General features: G+C 44.8%; 2 pseudogenes; both read left to right on the forward strand.

Annotated features, from left to right (window-relative positions):
- The first annotated feature begins 13594 nt into the window (after positions 1 to 13594).
- LOC120431164 (uncharacterized) lies at positions 13595 to 16350 on the forward strand (annotated as a pseudogene).
- On the forward strand, positions 16067 to 17363 carry LOC120431165 (dynactin subunit 4-like; annotated as a pseudogene).
- The last annotated feature ends 669 nt before the right edge of the window (positions 17364 to 18032 follow it).

An 18032-nucleotide genomic window follows, 5' to 3' on the forward strand; every position in this document is an offset into this window, starting at 1 on the left:
CGATCTCCGGGCGGTGAACTTTTCGCCCAATTTTGTCGCCGGCACTTTTCAATGAGAAGATTAATATTTCTTCTAAACGATGATTCCAGAATCTGACCTGGTTCTCTGGTATGAGTGGCCTTATTAAATACGATCGGAGTATCGGTTGTCAGCCGGCCAGGTTCTACGGTGGCTACGCAAGTGAGTCACGACGGCACTTCCAGAGTGGAACATAGCCTGTGCCCAAACACAGCCTGTGCCCAAACACAGCCTGTGCCCAAACACAGCCCGTGATTCACACGACGACCAGTCCGGCGGTGGGAACCATGACGTCGACCGCGGCCACTTGTCACTTGAGGAAGTGGCAGTTGCAATATATCCTACAGAGACTTGGCGGGTTCGGTTCCAAGTCGACTCTTAGTACAGATGCAACAAGAAGAATGGCACTCCGCATCGGAAGTTCGTTACGGTTCCGGATTGACCTGGAGAAGGATATCGACACGACTCTTGACCGATGAAATATGGGTCATTTCTTGCGCTTAGTCGTCTATTTTGTCTACATTTCTCGCTGACCCTCGAGAAATGGGATCCGATGGAAGTGGCTGCCAACTATCATCGTGAGTCGTTCCGGTCGATTTGTCTGTTCTAGTTCATCTGGTTGGCCGGAGATTATCTACCTCCAATTCTTTTCAATCCATATCTAAACCGCGTTCAATCTGCTGAAGCAGGAATGCCAAGGTGGCATTGGAGGTGCCGCACCGACCATCTCGTGCGGCTACTTCTTCAACTTGCTGTCCCGGTACTATCAGGAACGGAACCCCGGTTCCGAGACGGTTTATAACAGTCTAGCCTTGAGGATGGCAAGCAGTCCTGCTAGTGATCCGTGTTGTGGTGACCCGCGTTGCCCTCTGCGAACACTCGAACTACTCGGCCTCATCAGCTGTTCCGTCCCGATTGCCCTAAAAGCTGAACTCGTCTAAACCATGGCCGTACTCGGCAATTCCAGAGAAACCGTCCTTCAACTGAAGGTCAATCTAGAAGCTTCCCTAGTTATTGCAACCATTCCCACGGGCAGCACCTAGTTTGGTGACGATTTTGGTTTTAGCCTAAACGTTTTACTATACCGTGACTAAGTCCTCGGACAGACGGCAGCTCTCGACGACTCGAAACAGATAAGTGCAACCGGAAGTTCTCCCAAATACGCTAAGTTCGACGAGTAAGAGAAGCTTGACGACGAAGTGATTTGTATCGGAAGAAGTTCAGTTCATGCTGCAGCAAACCGCTGACCGACGACAAGGGACCGACATCCATAACGTACCACGACCTACCTACCTACCTCTTGCTGAGTTCCGGGAACGACGAAACACACGAAGAAAGCCAAGCAAAGATCCGCTTGCCGAACTGGACATAATCATCCCGTATTACCAAGGATCGCTCAAAATCCCAACGGTGCTGATTAGGATGCCCCCTCCCTTCCCTCCTCCCACGGAAATTAATGTTTATTAATCAACACGAGAATACAATAAATTATGGCTATCCCAAACAAATCCCAAAAAACACCCTGCCAGCATATGGCCACGGTAACACAATGTCGTTAAAATCTTTTCGGGCCTTCGTACACGTCCTCAATCAAGGGTTGTCATTCGCCTTCCTAGTTCCTGGTTCTTCCCATGTGTCCATTGGAGTCTGTAGCTTCTGTCCGGTCCATGATTTGCCCACGGCCCCGTACGAAGAGTTATGCTGGTTAGGGCTTTCACTAGCGCACGAAACCAGATCCGTGCACATTCGGAAGTACATTCTTCAACATGATCTGGGGGAGGAGGAAAGTTAAAAAATAGACATGCTGGAGTTGGACAGTGCGGAAATTTCCTTGCGGAGGTTTTCCAACTCGTTTGGAAACTTCCCGTTAATACTTACCGGAGCCATGGTACTTGGAGTTGGTCGCAGAGCAAGGCTTTTCAGAAAGTTTAGCAACATAGGTATTTTTTCCCCGAAAATAATATTTAATTGCCGCAAAACCAGTGAACTTTACAAGGCAAAATCAAAACGGTAAACATGACATCAGATGAGAAACGTCAACAATGTCAAAAGTGACATTTCTGACGAGAAGAGCGAGGTTTCTCTCATTTCTCCGAATTTCTCTCGATTCCTCCCGTTTGCTCCCGGAGTAACTCTAGTTTGTTCTGGTTTCTTCACTGTCTTGCCCCGAGGACAGTTTATCATGTTGTACTTCCGAGTGTTGTAGTTCTCCAGATGGTGCGATGCTGTCAGGTGCGTTTCCGTCAGGATAACAACTTTTGGCTCTAGTTTCTCTACGAGATCCACCAGCTCATCAAAGTGCGACGATATTCCAGCAATGTTCATACTGATGACTCTCGGTTTTTCTGGTTGCTACAGCGTGAAATCGACTTGTTTTTCTCGTCGTTTTTTGAACCTCAAGTAAACAGGACAGTCGACACTCCAGGCAGCATGGTCAACGGCAATATCCAGCTTCTGTTCTACACGGCACTTTTCACAGTTGATACATTTTTCTTGGGTCGCTTTACACTCCTTCACGCGATGATTTTCGCTGCAAATCGGGCATACCTCACTTTGCAATCAGCACCTTTATGATTGAATCCACAGCACTTGAAACAACGCAGAACGTCGACACCGTCGAAAACACGGCAACGGTCCCATCCAACGTTGAGTTTTTCCAGCTCCATCACCTTAAAGAATGTCGCAGCGTCCAGTTCCACAATCGCAGAGTACTGTGCATATTCTCGCCTTGGGTTGCTCAGGAACTTCCGCAGTTTAAAGTGCTTGAGACCTTGAAAGACGTCATTCTGGCTGACCAGCGTTTCCTGTAGTTCCTCTTCCGCGTACTCCTCATTCATTCCAACTATTTTGATTGTGGGTTTAATGCTTTCTCGTACAGACACGTCAAATTTATCTCCCATTGCCTTCTTGACACTCTCCTTCAGCTGTTTCGACGATCCTTCATCCTTCAAAACTACCATTACCGCTCCATCTTTGCCTTGAATCACGCGACTGACGTTCAAATTTTTCGGGTTCACTTTCTTTTTCAGCGCTTCCCTTGTGCTTCCGGCTTCCGTACCCTGCTTAGGCTTGATAACGATAACCGGCTCCGGTTTCTTGTACTGCTTTGGGGCTGTTGGCTCTGCTTCATCTGGTGGTTTCGCTGCTTTTTGCTTTCCGCGCCCATTATTAGACACTGGCGTTTCCGGTTTATTTTTCTTGGTTTCTGATCGAAGAACTCGTCCATTTTGCTCCTTATTATCTTTTTGCACTGTCACACTAGAGTTATTTTTCACTAATTCACTTTTAACAATTTTTCGCACTTTTTGTTCAAAGTTTTTTACCAATTCGACGACACACGCGAGATCATTTAATTTGTTGACAATTTCATCTAATGTTTTATTACAGTGTCCAGCATCGTACTCATACCCGTGCAATGCATAACACGCATCACACACAAAGACTGCGTTGTGGATCTTTCTCAGCTGATCGATCTCCACCGCGGTAGCACCGGGCAAGCAGTTTGTGTGTATTTCGAGTCTACAGTGACCGAAACATTCTAAAGTCTCGTCTTCTTCTGTGATCGGTTTCGCACACTGCGCGCAAGGCTGCATGTGTGTATCACCTAGTGTATCACCGTCTTTGACCATTTCTACTGGTCCGGGCACTTGCCCGTGTAGAACAAACAAAAAACAAATGCACAAGGGTACTTAGCTTCGAGACAGAGGCAGGATTAAAACTCAACGAAAAAATCAGTCTTCTGTTACAAATCAGGACTGCACTCCAATGTTAGCTCACTGCACAGATCTTTCCACGTCAACACAAGAATTTTGATGGAAAAACACTAGTTTTAACACCCTTAAATTTAATTTTCCAGTCCGCTCATTTGAGACACAAACGGACACTCCAATACTTTCGTCAAACGTTTCTGTTCTCGAGTCGAGAATGTCGAGAAACGCTCAACCAAACCACATTTTTTTTAATGTTGATAGGGACCATCTCTTGAGCCAAAGAAAAACATGGGTGACTTCAACTTCCCAGCCATTCGCTGGACGCGGACCCCGACGAACAAACTGCTTACAAACCTAGCCCTTACTCCGACCAACGCTTTAAAGCACAACCTCCTGGATGACTATTCCACCGCAAACCTTAGCCAACTGAATGACATGCGCAACAACTCAAACAACGTTCTCGACCTGTGCTTTGCCAGCTCAGATACACCGATCAACTATACTCTTCTCCCAGCACCTTTACCGTTGGTTAAAGACGTGCCACCACCTGCCATTTCTCGTAGCGATATCTTGCACGGTGCTCCCTTTTCGTGCAGTCGCTGGCAACTCTTTTATGGACTACCGAAAGGGAAACTATGATGACATGAACAACTTCCTGACCAACATCAACTGGCACCAACTTTTGGCCAACCTTGACGCCGACACAGCCGCTGCTACTTGGACAGGTGTTCTGACGGATGCCATCAACACCTTCGTTCCAAGGAAACTGCGCCAGCCTCCAAGATATCCACCGTGGTCAACACATCGATTGCAGATTCTGAAGTCCAGGAAACGAGCTGCCCTCAAGAAATTCGCCAAACATCCGACAGATCGATGGAGAAACCATTATAGGTCAAGAAACCGGAAGTACAGTATCCTGAACAAACAACTTTTCCATCGTCACCAACACCGAATCCAAAGCCGATTGAAACGAGACCCCAAGAAGTTCTGCCAACCTCCTGTGGCCGAATGGTTACGGGTTTCGCCTCATAAGCGGAAAGTCATGGGTTCTTCTCAGGGTGGCAGCATTAGGTTTAAGTTCAGAGGTAGCAGCAACCGTATGAGTATAAAACGGTTGCTTCACGTGCTCTTCAAGCATGTGATCGATCTTGGGATATTCCTTTGCGCCTCTTTCCCAAAATACTTTCCTCGTGTCTTCGCATGTAAATAATGCCCAGCCGATCGGTATTGCACTGCAGTCCAGTCGCATTGTCCAATCAGAGCAAAGGGAACACCGCAAGAGTAGCGCCGCAATAAGACAATTGTCTTTACAAGACCCCGCGCGGCAAATAATAGCTGCTGGGAAGAGCTTGAAAAATGACACGAAAAAATTGTCACCGCGGTTCTAGCGATACATAGCGCACAAGGCACAAGGAATGGAGTTTACAGCATCTGGATGGAACAGCACTTTTCCTCTCAATAGGAACTGTGTTATAGATCTGGAAATGCTTAATAACAGTAAAAATGGGTAACACGATACAATAGTCCTCGTAATAAGGATTCCGTGTCTTAAAAAAAAAAAAAAAAAAAAAAGCGATCTTTTTCGTCGCCAGTTCAGCAGCGTATTCACCAACGAAGCAGTAGAGGAAACGCATATTGCTAAGGCTGCTAGCAACGTTTCACTGCGACCTCCCATCGGACCTCACCCGGTGGTCACTTCCGAGTCCATCCGTCGTGCCTGCGCCTCTCTCAAAGGTTCTACCAGCTGCGGTCCAGACGGCATCCCAGCGTTTGCGCTCAAAAAGTGTTGTGATGCACTCGCGGAACCACTGCACACTGGGAAAAAAGGGACCCGCAGGCCCATGAATTAGATGCCGCTGAAATTTTAACTTGGAAATATGTGTTTATCATGTAAAAAAATCCGGGGAATCGAATGGTGATGGTTTCGTCTGCCGGAGATATTGGGAAAGGGTCCATTTTGCCCAAATATCCCCTAAAATGCAACCTTTTTATATTATATGCTACATTACGTGAAATACCGCAGGTTTTTAGACTTCAAAATAAGTGAACTTTATGTAAAAAACCATGATAAATCGATTGGTGAAGGTTTCACGTGCCGGAGACACCGAGAAAGGTCTTATTTTGCTCCAATTAACCCTATATTCGATTTTTTCATGTAATTTGCTCCACATCGTAAAGTGCCGCAGGTTTTCAGACTTCAAAATAAGTGAACTTTATGTAAAAAACTATGACAAATCGATTGGTGAAGGTTTCACGTGCCGGAGACACCGAGAAAGGTCTCATTTTGCCCCAATTAACCCTATATTCGATTTTTTCATGTAATTTGCTCCACATCGTAAAGTGCCGCAGGTTTTCAGACTTCAAAATAAGTGAACTTTATGTAAAAAACTATGACAAATCGGTTGGTGAAGGTTTCACGTGCCGGAGACACCGAGAAAGGTCTCATTTTGCCCCAATTAACCCTATATTCGATTTTTTCATCTAATTTGCTCCACATCGTAAAGTGCCGCAGGTTTTCAGACTTAAAAATAAGTGAACTTTATGTAAAAAACTATGACAAATCGATTGGTGAAGGTTTCACGTGCCGGAGACACCGAGAAAGGTCTCATTTTGCCCCAATTAACCCTATATTCGATTTTTTCATCCGGGTCCGGTGGTTTAGTGGTTAGCGTGGTAGCCTCTAAATCCCAGTATGGCCTGGGTTCAATCCCAGACGGACCCGGTGGTATTTCAAATATTTTGAGTTTGTGAAGTATTTAATTTATTTTGCGTATTTTAATTAGTTTGAGTTTTTGAAGTTTTTTAAGATTTTTAATTTGTTGAGTATTTTAAGAATTTCGGTGTTTTTTTTTAATTTTCAATTCAACTCTCTATGACTCTATTTGCGTCAAATTAAAGTGTTTGATCATCTGCATTTACAAAAATAAATCCTTCTATTGTAATTAATCACTTTAAAAAAAAATATTTTTGAAAGGCTGAGAAAATTCTCTATATTTTGCATTATTGAACTTTGTTGATACGACCCATAGTTTTTTTCAAAGGTGGGCAAACATGGGCACTAATTTAAAAAAATTAAAAACTGCGACTATTTTCAAAAAAGTTAGCTAAAAATGGTTATTACTTGAAAACGGTGCAGTTTATAAAAAATTCACTAAAGTACTTTTTGATTGCAAATTCGATTTTACATCGAAAAATGAAGTTGAAAAGTTTTTGCGACCAATATTTCGATTTTTTGAAAAAATCTGTATTGATTCAAAAAATCATAACTCGGTCAAAGATTTTTTGCCCATTCTGGAAATTTCTTAAAAGTTGGCATTTTATGTCTTCTAAAACATATCAAAAAATAAAAAAAATTAAAAATAGTGTTTTTTTGCAAATCAAGTTTTAGTGACAAAAAGTTAAATAAAAAATCACCAAAAAAATTTTTACCGTGTATCATTTTTTTTCAGTGTAGTCCATATCCATACCTACAACTTTGCCGAAGACACCAAATCAATCAAAAAATTCCTTCAAAAGATACAGATTTTTGAATTTTCACATATCATTTTTGTATGGACAGCTGCCAAATTAGTATGGAAAATTATATGGACAAACTAATGATGCAAAAAGGCTTCTTTGGGCATACCGAAGGCACCAAAAAAGTTTCAGCCGGATTTAAAAATACAAAAAAAATCGAATGACCGAAATTTCAGAGAATTGCTCTTCAGATAACCATCTAAATATGTATTTTTATTTAAAATTTAAAACAGCTTTTGCTTTTTTCCATCAAAACAAACTGCCCGATTAAATTTACTGCTAGAACTGTCAGTTGCACTTGACAGTTCTCGCTGTCAAAAAAAAATCGAGCAGTATGACGTGCAACCGCTTCGAAAGGCTAACCAAAAAGAGTGCTAACGCGCGTTAAGGCTTGAAAAGGCACACAAAAGGAGGAGGAGGAGGAGTCTTTAAAAAAGGAGTAGCGAACCCAGAAAGGTGCAAAAAGAAACTTAAACGCTCGATAAAGGCGGAAGTGATCTACCCCTCGGTGAATCAGCTACCAAAAAAAAAAAAGCTTTATTGTGCAGCACAAGCTTACCAAACGAACGCACCAATGCAACTGACATGTAGCGTACTCAAACGAACGCACCATCGAGCTGTCAAACTTTTTCACTCGCGCGTGTTCGATCATGTCCGCGTAGTTGTTGGGTTCGGTGTCGAATTTTCCGCAATAAATCGCGTGTGAAAGTTTATTGGGCGCTTGCCCAACCATGTTTTGTTGAAAAGGCCCGCCGGGGACCAAGCCGGAATCACTCCGAGATTGTGACTAGGTGTGGAACGACGATTTTCAGCAACTTTGGTAGGTATTTCGAGAGTGGAGAAATTTGGATCTTGGAATTGTTTTCAACTGTGTTCGTGAGGGGAGACCGGAGTCCCACCCCACTTTTTTTTGCAAGCAGTGACATTACCAAACTTTTCAGCACCTTCCGCAAACGTCAAACCAGTCCGAAGTTGGTGCGGATCTCTTCCGGAATAGATCCTGCAACAAATTGGTATGGTTTGACGTTGCGGAGGATGCCGAAAAATGTCAACAAATCGCTTGTTGCATTAGAAATAGTAGCAGCAGGCATTTTTCTTGCTTGGGCAGCTAGTTTTAACAATCTTTTGTATTTGGTTTCCAACAGGGAATATTTCGACCATTGATCATTTGAAGCTGTTGGCGCTCGATTTGGCAGAGAAACGACACCAGCGATTAAGGGTGCACAGCAACGAAGGAAGTTGTTGTCTTCTTATACCAAAATAGTCAAACTTACGGACCCAATCCTGCAATATTGGGAATGTAAAATTAATCAAACTTTGTTGTAAATTATCTGTGGACCGTACTTTAGGGGATGAATAAAAAAATATTTCGATAGTACCCGTAGTTTTGAAGATACTAAAATGTCTGTTACAAAAATCTGGGTGCAAAAGCTCTGGTTGATGTGCACCGTTAACTCCAACCACAGAGTAACCCTCTGCACCTGCCTAAACTCCTTTCTCCATTCATGTCGTTCATCACCGGCCGATTTCGTCACTGTTGGCAGTATCCGTCGCACCGTGCCCCGTGAAACCTGTAACCAGCAGAATGAATCCCTTCTACCCACACCAATGCTGTTCCCGTAAGCGGTTCTCTTTGTGGTAAGCTGATTAAATTTTTCAAAGAATCAATTGTTGAAATCATAACGAGGATAAATTCTCTAATTCCAGCGGACCAGTATGCACAACAAAATTGGACATCCGTCTCCGGATGTTTTGGTCAGACAGGAAGCAAGAAGAGGAACCTCAACCAGAGCTAACAAACGATGTTCTCATCGTTGAGATCTTGGAAGACACGGATGAGGTCGTCGAGTACAAAAAAAATGTAAGCTTTTTCGTTAATTTGGAACATAATTCTCCACATCAACTAAATTATTATCCTGTTCCTCAGGTACTCGTCTATGTACCAAAAGATTAATAAGGCCTTTTCCTTGAAGACGGTGGCCCGCGGCAGGCTTGAATTTCATTTCTCGTTGGGTAAGTTTCACCGCAAAGCAGCGGGAGTTGCCAAAAAATAATTATTAGGCTGTACTGGGGAAAATAGTGATTTATATATTTACAATTTCAGTTTTAAGTAGGTTTTAGACTCATACAGCCGGCTGTATAGAGTAAATAGTAAGAGAAAATTTTGGCGTTGGATTAAAATTGACTCATTCTTAGACAGCCGGCTGTGGAAAGACTGAATCGTTGGGAAAATATAATGTGCATTTAGTATTTTCAGCAATACCTACATTGATGTCTATAACCGAACAATTAACCGAAGAAAAGCAACAAAAAATACAAACAAATACGGGTAAAACCAACGTGACAACGGGAATGTTTCGCGACGACCGTGACGTGAACTGTTTAGAAGCATAAAACATAAAAACGCAAAAGACGCGGCGTTGTTCTACTTCAGAATACGAAAATTAAATTTGACACGAATTGGATCTGTGGGTCTGTGACCTCTACTGTGAGTTAACTGTGGTAATCGGGAGGAGACGCACACGTACATACAGCCAATCACTCATTCTCTCACATCATCACGATCTTTCGCTCGATCACACTAACACAATTCAAGGCGAGAAACAAAACAAAATATAACATAAAAAGAACGATCTCACCGGGTCCGAAGCAGATGCGCCATGCGGTTTTCAAACAGCAAATTCCTCCTCTCGACTGACATCTCCTCTCCTTCTCAGACGAGCACCGAACCACCGTCCCATTGTAATGCTTGCTGTTTTAACTGTAAATGTATGATGTTTTTCACAGTCGGGCCGAGTTTTTGGATGAATAATGCTACAATAAATAAACAGTAAATTGCGTCGTATTTGGAAAAAAAATGTATGGAAAAAAATCGAAATTTTTATGGTACAGACGCATGACAACCCCCCTTTTTATGGTAAAGTCCCAAAATACGACGCAAATCATCTTGAAAAACGATGCTGTCTACTGTGAAAACACTGTCAAAATGACAATATGTTTTATCGTTTTGTAACGTTAAAATTCACTGTAAGTTCATCAGAAATCTTTATGCGGGTTATATCCGGGGTGTCTATTACGATCATTTCGTATAAAGTTGTAACCATCAATTGCGATCAAAGAATCAGTAATAGAGGTATCAAGCCATGTTTCAGTAAAACAGACAACATCCGCTTTACTATCCTTGAAAACTCGTATTAATTCTTCAAGTTTAACTAGATTTCTTGCACACAAGCTTTGTACGTTGATTTGACAAATGTTTAGTTTAGTATTATCAAAGATTGCATTTACAACATCTCTTGTTATATATTGATTAGCTGAGGCATTTCCAGTTATTGAACTAGCCATTATAAAGATAAATCGAAGGAAGGCGCAAACTCTGAGCTTCAGTGAAGTTGGCGTAACCACCATCGAGCTGTTTTCGCGCTCTGCCTTGACTCCATTCACCATCTGCTTGATTCTGGTGTGGCAGTGCGTGGCCGAATGGTTACGCTGTCCGCTTTGTAAGCGGATGATTCTGGGTTCGATTCCCATCTGATCCAACCTTCCATCGGATGAGGAAGTAAAATATCGGTCCCGACCTTGGTTGTTAGGCCGTTAAGTAATTCCAGGTGTAGGAGTCGTCTCCATGCCATAAGTACAAACAACACACCAAACCAAGCCTACTCCGGTGGAATCGCTGGCGGCGGTTGGACTCGCAATCCAAAGGTCGTCAGTTCAAACACTGGGGTGAAAGGTTCCTTGGAGTAGAAAGAGGTTTGGGTGCTCTCCCCATTCAAGCCTTCGGACTCCTAGGTTCAAGCAGAAACTTGCAATAGAGACCACAAAAGACCCGGGGGTCGTTAATGTGGATGGTTTGTTTTTTTTTTATTCCGGGAATCGGCTACAACCGAAAAAAGGCCTTTTTGAGACCCGAACTTTGACGACCTGTATCTCCGGCAAATTTAAACCAATCAGGATGCTCCGGGTTGCATTCGACAGGTATATACCTGTACTTTGACCACAAATATTAATATCAGGGCCAGGTGACCTACCGGTTCTGGAAATCCGGAACATCCGAAAAGTTCATATTTTACTGGTTTTCCGCGTATATGTGATACCAATACTCTCTTGATAGTTGAAATTGATCCATAAAACTTACTAAAAACACAATACACGATTGCCAGAACCACTCTGGAGTGTTAGTGGCCACTTCCAGGTAACCTGGAACCGGTTCCCGGGTACCCGATGAACGGCCAATTTGATTCTTTTGTTGAAAACCCATCATGTCGCATATCAAACTTCATGAAATTGAAAGATATGTCAATCTACGGTCATGACAATGTTCGCTGACCCTTCCTGGCTAATTTGGAACCGGTTACTGGTGCCCCCTAGGGACCACTTCCGGAATATAAGAGAAATCCTATCATCCGAGATATCAAACTTCATGAAATTGAAAGATATGTCAATCTACGGTCATGCCAATGTTCGCTGACCCATTGTGGCCAATTTGGAACCGGCTACCGGTAGCCCCTTTGGGGACACTCCCGGAATATGAGAGAAACCCTATCATCCGACATATCAAACTTCATGAAATTGAAAGATATGTCAATCTACGGTCATGCCAATGTTCGCTGACCCATTGTGGCCAATTTGGAACCGGCTACCGGTAGCCCCTTTGGGGACACTCCCGGAATATGAGAGAAATCCTATCATCCGACATATCAAACTTCATGAAATCGAAAGATATGTCAATCTACGGTCATGCCAATGTTCGCTGACCCATCCTGGCCAATTTGGAACCGGCTACCGGTAGCCCCTTTGGGGACACTCCCGGAATATGAGAGAAATCCTATCATCCGACATATCAAACTTAATGAAATTGAAAGATATGTCAATTTATGGTCATGCCATTGTTCGCTGACCCTTTCTGGCCAATCTGGAACCGGTTACTGGTGGCCCCTTGGGGACATTCCAAGAATATGAGAGAAACCCTATCATTCGACGCATCAAACTTCATGAAATTGAAAGATATGTCAACCAACGGTCAGCGAACAACATCATGTCCGTAGATTGACGTAGTTTTCCATTTCATGCAGTTTGATATGTCGGGTGGTAGGGATACATTCATATTACGAGAGTGTCCCCAAGGGGCCACCGGTAACCGGTTCCAGATTGGCCAGGATGGGTTAGCGGACATTGGCATGACCGTAGATTGACATATCTTTCAATTTCATTAAGTTTGATATGTCGGATGATAGGGTTTCTCTCATATTCCGGGAGTGTCCCCAAAGGGGCTACCGGTAGCCGGTTCCAAATTGGCCACAATGGGTCAGCGAACATTGGCAGGACCGTAGATTGACATATCTTTCAATTTCATGAAGTTTGATATGTCGGATGATAGGATTTCTCTCATATTCCGGAAGTGTCCCCAAGGGGCCACCGGTAACCGGTTCCAAATTGGCCAGGATGGGTCAGCGAACATTGGCATGACCGTAGATTGACATATCTTTCAATTTCATGAAGTTTGATATGTCGGATGATAGGGTTTCTCTCATATTCCGGAAGTGTCCCCAAGGGGCCACCGGTAACCGGTTCCAGATTGGCCAGAAAGGGTCAGCGAACAATGGCATGACCGTAGATTGACATATCTTTCAATTTCATGAAGTTTGATATGTCGGATGAAAGGGTTTCTCTCATATTCCGGAAGTGGTCCTAAGGGGCCACCAGTAACCGGTTCCAAATTGGCCAGGATGGGTCAGCGAACATTGGCATGACCGTAGATTGACATATCTTTCGATTTCATGAAGTTTGATATGTCGGATGATAGGATTTCTCTCATATTCCGGGAGTGTCCCCAAGGGCCCACCTGTAACCGGTTCCAGATTGGCCAGGATGGCTCAGCGGTTAACGGCATTACCAAAGATGGACATATCTTTCAATTTCATGAAGTGACATGCTTCATATGCGACATGATGGGTTTTCAACAAAAGAATCAAATTGGCCGTTCATCGGGTACCCGGGAACCGGTTCCAGGTTACCCGGAAGTGGCCACTAACACTCAAGAGTGGTTCTGGCAATCGTGTATTGTGTTTTTAGTAAGTTTTATGGATCAATTTCAACTATCAAGAGAGTATTGGTATCACATATACGTGAAAAACAGTAAAATATGAACTTTTCGGATGTTCCGGATTTCCAGAACCGGTAGGTCATCTGTCCCTGATATTAATATTTGTGGTCAAAGTACAGGTATATACCTGTCGAATGCAACCCGGAGCATCCTGATTGGTTTAAATTTGCCGGAGATACAGGTCGTCAAAGTTCGGGTCTCAAAAAGGCCTTTTTTCGGTTGTAGCCGATTCCCGGTGGCCACAGTGACCAAATCCGGTATTTCGGGTCGGTTTCGAAAAGGGGACGTTCTAAGCTTTCATTTGTGACCAAAAGAACCGGAATCGGTCAAAAACTGGATTTTTGACGATTTTTTAAAGTTTGGGGTCGAAAACGACCCCAATACCTTTAAAGTAACTTTTGTTATGGACGCTCCCCTAGGGGTCGTCCGAGGATTATTTGTTTTGTGAAATGTGTATTTATACTATAAATTTAATGTCAGAAAATTTGAAGGCTCTAGCATGTATATAACAAAAGTTATGGCAAATTTTATTTTCAAAAATGCCGAAAAGGACCCCAATACCGTAGGAAGGTTAACCCTCCTTCTGACCTCCTGCAACACGGTACTTCCGAGCAGGACTCCATCCTGAGGGGTACCACCGGCGAAGTTCAAATACGGATGACTTGGGAGTTTCCCCTCCAATGACTCCTATCTGCTGACTCGAAGCAGCCGCCTGGTTCAGCACTGGGGATCTCATCACCTTCCCGCTTCCACGGAACGCGCTCGCTCCTCCGCTTGCTGTGTCGCCGCCGTTTGACTCGCCTCCTGCCATTTCGACGTTTGCGTCCTCTTCTACCTCCGTGTTTTCCTATGCTTGGGGCGCATCGGGACCCTTTTGTTGGTTTGTTTCACTTGTCTTCATTTTGAATCCCACGAGTCGCTAGGGAAATGCGGTCCGCTGCGCCAGTGCCCTGCCGTGACGCAGTAAGAGCAAATTACGTGTGGGGTGCGCCCCTGTATACCACAGGCTCCGTTAGCGACTAGGAATTTGTTGAACCCCCCCAGCCATGCATTCCTCGACACGGGTCGCGTCACATCTTGGATTCGGGGTTTGGTGAGGTTTTGGGCTAAAACCTAGGGGGTGGACATATAGGTTAATAGACCATTAACATATTAAAATAGATGGTTAAAGTATTGACATTTCGTTAATTTATTGACGCGAACCCACCTTTTCATTTTCACCGTTTTGACAAATCTTGGTTTCCCATCCTAATTCTTTGAGCGTGTGCGAAAAAATAAATGCGTGTGGGACGCCATTTTTTCCATTGTTGTTGTTGCGCTCGGGCGGTAAAGAAGTGTAAAAGTGTTCGGTGTTGTTTTTCTTAAAAAAAAAAATAGTTTGAGTTTGATGTTTCGGCAGGAATGGTGAGTAAATCTGTGTGCCAGCAAGGAAAAATATATATTCATAAGTCCTTGTACCAAATTAAATCCCACTAGCCACGGTTAGCGCCGGCCGGAAGATTCCGGGAATCAACAAACCCGCGAATGATTGTAAGAAACAGAACCAGCGATGGGTGTCCTGAAGCGGACCATGGAAAAGGAGCAGTTGCTGGAACCGGTGCCGGTGTTTTGCCACGATGAGGACAAACACGAGCGGAGTGACCTGCGCGTTGACTGGGGCAACATTGCCATCCTGTTCTTTCTGTACCTGCTGCAGGGTATTCTAATGGGGCTGGTGCGGCCATCCTGATGATGTTGCAGAATCGCGGCGCCAGCTACAAACAACAGGTGCGTGTTGAATGTTGGGCCGGTGATGCGTCTTATCTCGATGAGGTTGTTGAGATGAGTTGCAGGCATAACGCGTCGCGATAACAATTGTTAAACATTTCAGGCCGAGTTCAGCTTCGCACACTAGTCGTTCAGTATGAAGCTGCTGTGTGATCGCTCTCTACAGTATGTTTGTTGCGGTGATGGCGTTCTTTACGCGAACTAGCGGCCGTCGGCGGAACGTACATGACTCTGCTCAACACGCTAAGCAATCTGGGCGGAAACTGGCCCACCACCGTAGTGCTGTGGATGGTCGACGTGCTGACGTAGTCGCTACTGCTGGTGAGGAAGAGAAGAAGGAGGAACCGCCTACGGCCGGCAACCAGTGGCGACAGGGCAGTGGCCGGAGCCGGAGTACGCGTATGCGACTCGGTTTGAACTGCTGCAGCAGGTTGCGTCGGAAGACACCGAAAACGAGCAAATTTCTGTGTCGAAGATCCGTCGACAGATGGATTGGACCGATAGTGAGGAGGCTGACTCAACCAGCTAAGCAACCGTTCACGGTGAAAAAGTTCTACTCGCACACAATCTCCTCTTGATCAAGCGATCCCTCCGGTGTCGTCAGTGCGACCACAACGTGACCAAGTCCGAGTACAACCCGAGCTCGATCAAGTACCGCATTGCGATGTTCGCCGCGTACCACGCTCCGGAGGTTCGCTTCATCCGGTGCGAGCCGCTCATGTTCAACCAGAAGGCCATCCTTTTGCTGAAGCTAATCAATCCAACCATCAACCATCACGATAATGGAACTGCCAACCGACGAGGAGGAACGTCGCATGATCGAAGAGCTCAAACTGTCCGCGGAGGCGACCGTCTCATCGTCGTCCTCTTCGCTGATGCTGGTCGGCCGCGGGGTCGATCTCGGATACGAGTAGTATCGAAGCAGGCGGCACTGCTGGAGGACCCGCGGATGATGCAGCAGAGCGTCAACGGAACGTTCAGTCGAAGAAGGAGGAACCGCCTACGGCCGGCAACCAGTGGCGACAGGGCAGTGGCCGGAGCCGGAGTACGCGTATGCGACTCGGTTTGAACTGCTGCAGCAGGTTGCGTCGGAAGACACCGAAAACGAGCAAATTTCTGAGCTTGACGGATCGAACCGGGGTGACGGTGTCGAAGATCCGTCGACAGATGGATTGGACCGATAGTGAGGAGGCTGACTCAACCAGCTAAGCAACCGTTCACGGTGAAAAAGTTCTACTCGCACACAATCTCCTCTTGATCAAGCGATCCCTCCGGTGTCGTCAGTGCGACCACAACGTGACCAAGTCCGAGTACAACCCGAGCTCGATCAAGTACCGCATTGCGATGTTCGCCGCGTACCACGCTCCGGAGGTTCGCTTCATCCGGTGCGAGCCGCTCATGTTCAACCAGAAGGCCATCCTTTTGCTGAAGCTAATCAATCCAACCATCAACCATCACGATAATGGAACTGCCAACCGACGAGGAGGAACGTCGCATGATCGAAGAGCTCAAACTGTCCGCGGAGGCGACCGTCTCATCGTCGTCCTCTTCGCTGATGCTGGTCGGCCGCGGGGTCGATCTCGGATACGAGTAGTATCGAAGCAGGCGGCACTGCTGGAGGACCCGCGGATGATGCAGCAGAGCGTCAACGGAACGTTCAGTCTACACTTTTTCAGCCAGAACCGAAACCGAACGGTTAGCGGGATACTTTCCAACGAAGCATCCATCGCGATTGCGGCGATCAAATTGTTCACTACCGAATAGCTGACGAAGAAAAAAGCCAGATCGAAAAATTGAAAAAGAAACACAGATACGAACAGCTTTAAATTATGAATGTATTCAGTAAAATAAAGTAATGTTTTCGCTTTTTGTTAATTAGCTAATAAAAAAGGGGTGAGGAGGGGTATGTTTCCATGTGCATCCTGTAACGGGCCTTGAACACCTTGGCAAGAACGCTAGCGATGATGGGTTCATGGCCAGCGGACATTTTGAGAAAAATAGACTACAAGTTTTATAAAGATTGCTTTGATTTCATAAGCCAAAGCTACACCGGAAGTCGTGATGAGGACATGTCTACCTGTTCTCATGCGTTCTTCCTGGTGGTATTCTTCAGATTGGTGTGTAGTTCTGAGCGCCCGGGGTTCTGAAAACGGTTCCTAAGAAGCCACAGCAAAAGTCTAGCCGGGGATGCTGGAAAAGGGGAATTGTGGGGGAACGAAATAAACATACAAGTTTTGCTTTTGATTCAAGGCTGAAAAAGGTTTTTGGCCTCGTTGATGAGCTTCATTGTACATCGCCGCGAAAGTTTTTGGGCTCCACAGGACTCAAAAAACATGATGGTGGACCGTTCCGAATGCTAGATTTTTCTTTGCCAGACGGTCCACGCAGAATGGGCATAAGAAGGTGCCGCCGGTTCTGGCCCTGATGAACGTCTTCTGGCACTGCACGACTCAAATAGCATAACTGTTGACCGTTGCGGATGCTTCCACTAACTTCCCGTCCTCGTTTTTGGTAAAAAAAAAAATCGACTCCTTCAGGCGGCCACCACCATATCCCCGTCCACGTCTTTTGTAAAGATAGTTCTTCCTCTGACGGCTCAGGCAGGGCCGTGCACAGGATTTTCGAAAGGGGAGGGTTTTCTCGAAAGGGGCGCATGCACCATGGGGTATTTCCATATAAGCGAGCGGCCAAAAATATTTTTTTGCTTTTTTGTGACTTTTTTGTGTTGTTTGTACTTAGTATAATGAAAACAAATGAATTTTGATATTTTTCCAAAAAAAAGTTTAATTTTCGATTTTTTCATATATTTGAGGCCACATGCATTAAAGTGGTGAATTTTAATATTCTTGCTCTGTCTATTTGATGCACGGAATGGCGGTTTATGCTATGTTAAAGTTTCTGATTTACGTTCAATC

The sequence above is a fragment of the Culex pipiens genome, chromosome 1 (assembly GCF_016801865.2).
Source record: "Culex pipiens pallens isolate TS chromosome 1, TS_CPP_V2, whole genome shotgun sequence".
In the NCBI taxonomy this organism is placed as follows: domain Eukaryota; kingdom Metazoa; phylum Arthropoda; class Insecta; order Diptera; family Culicidae; genus Culex; species Culex pipiens.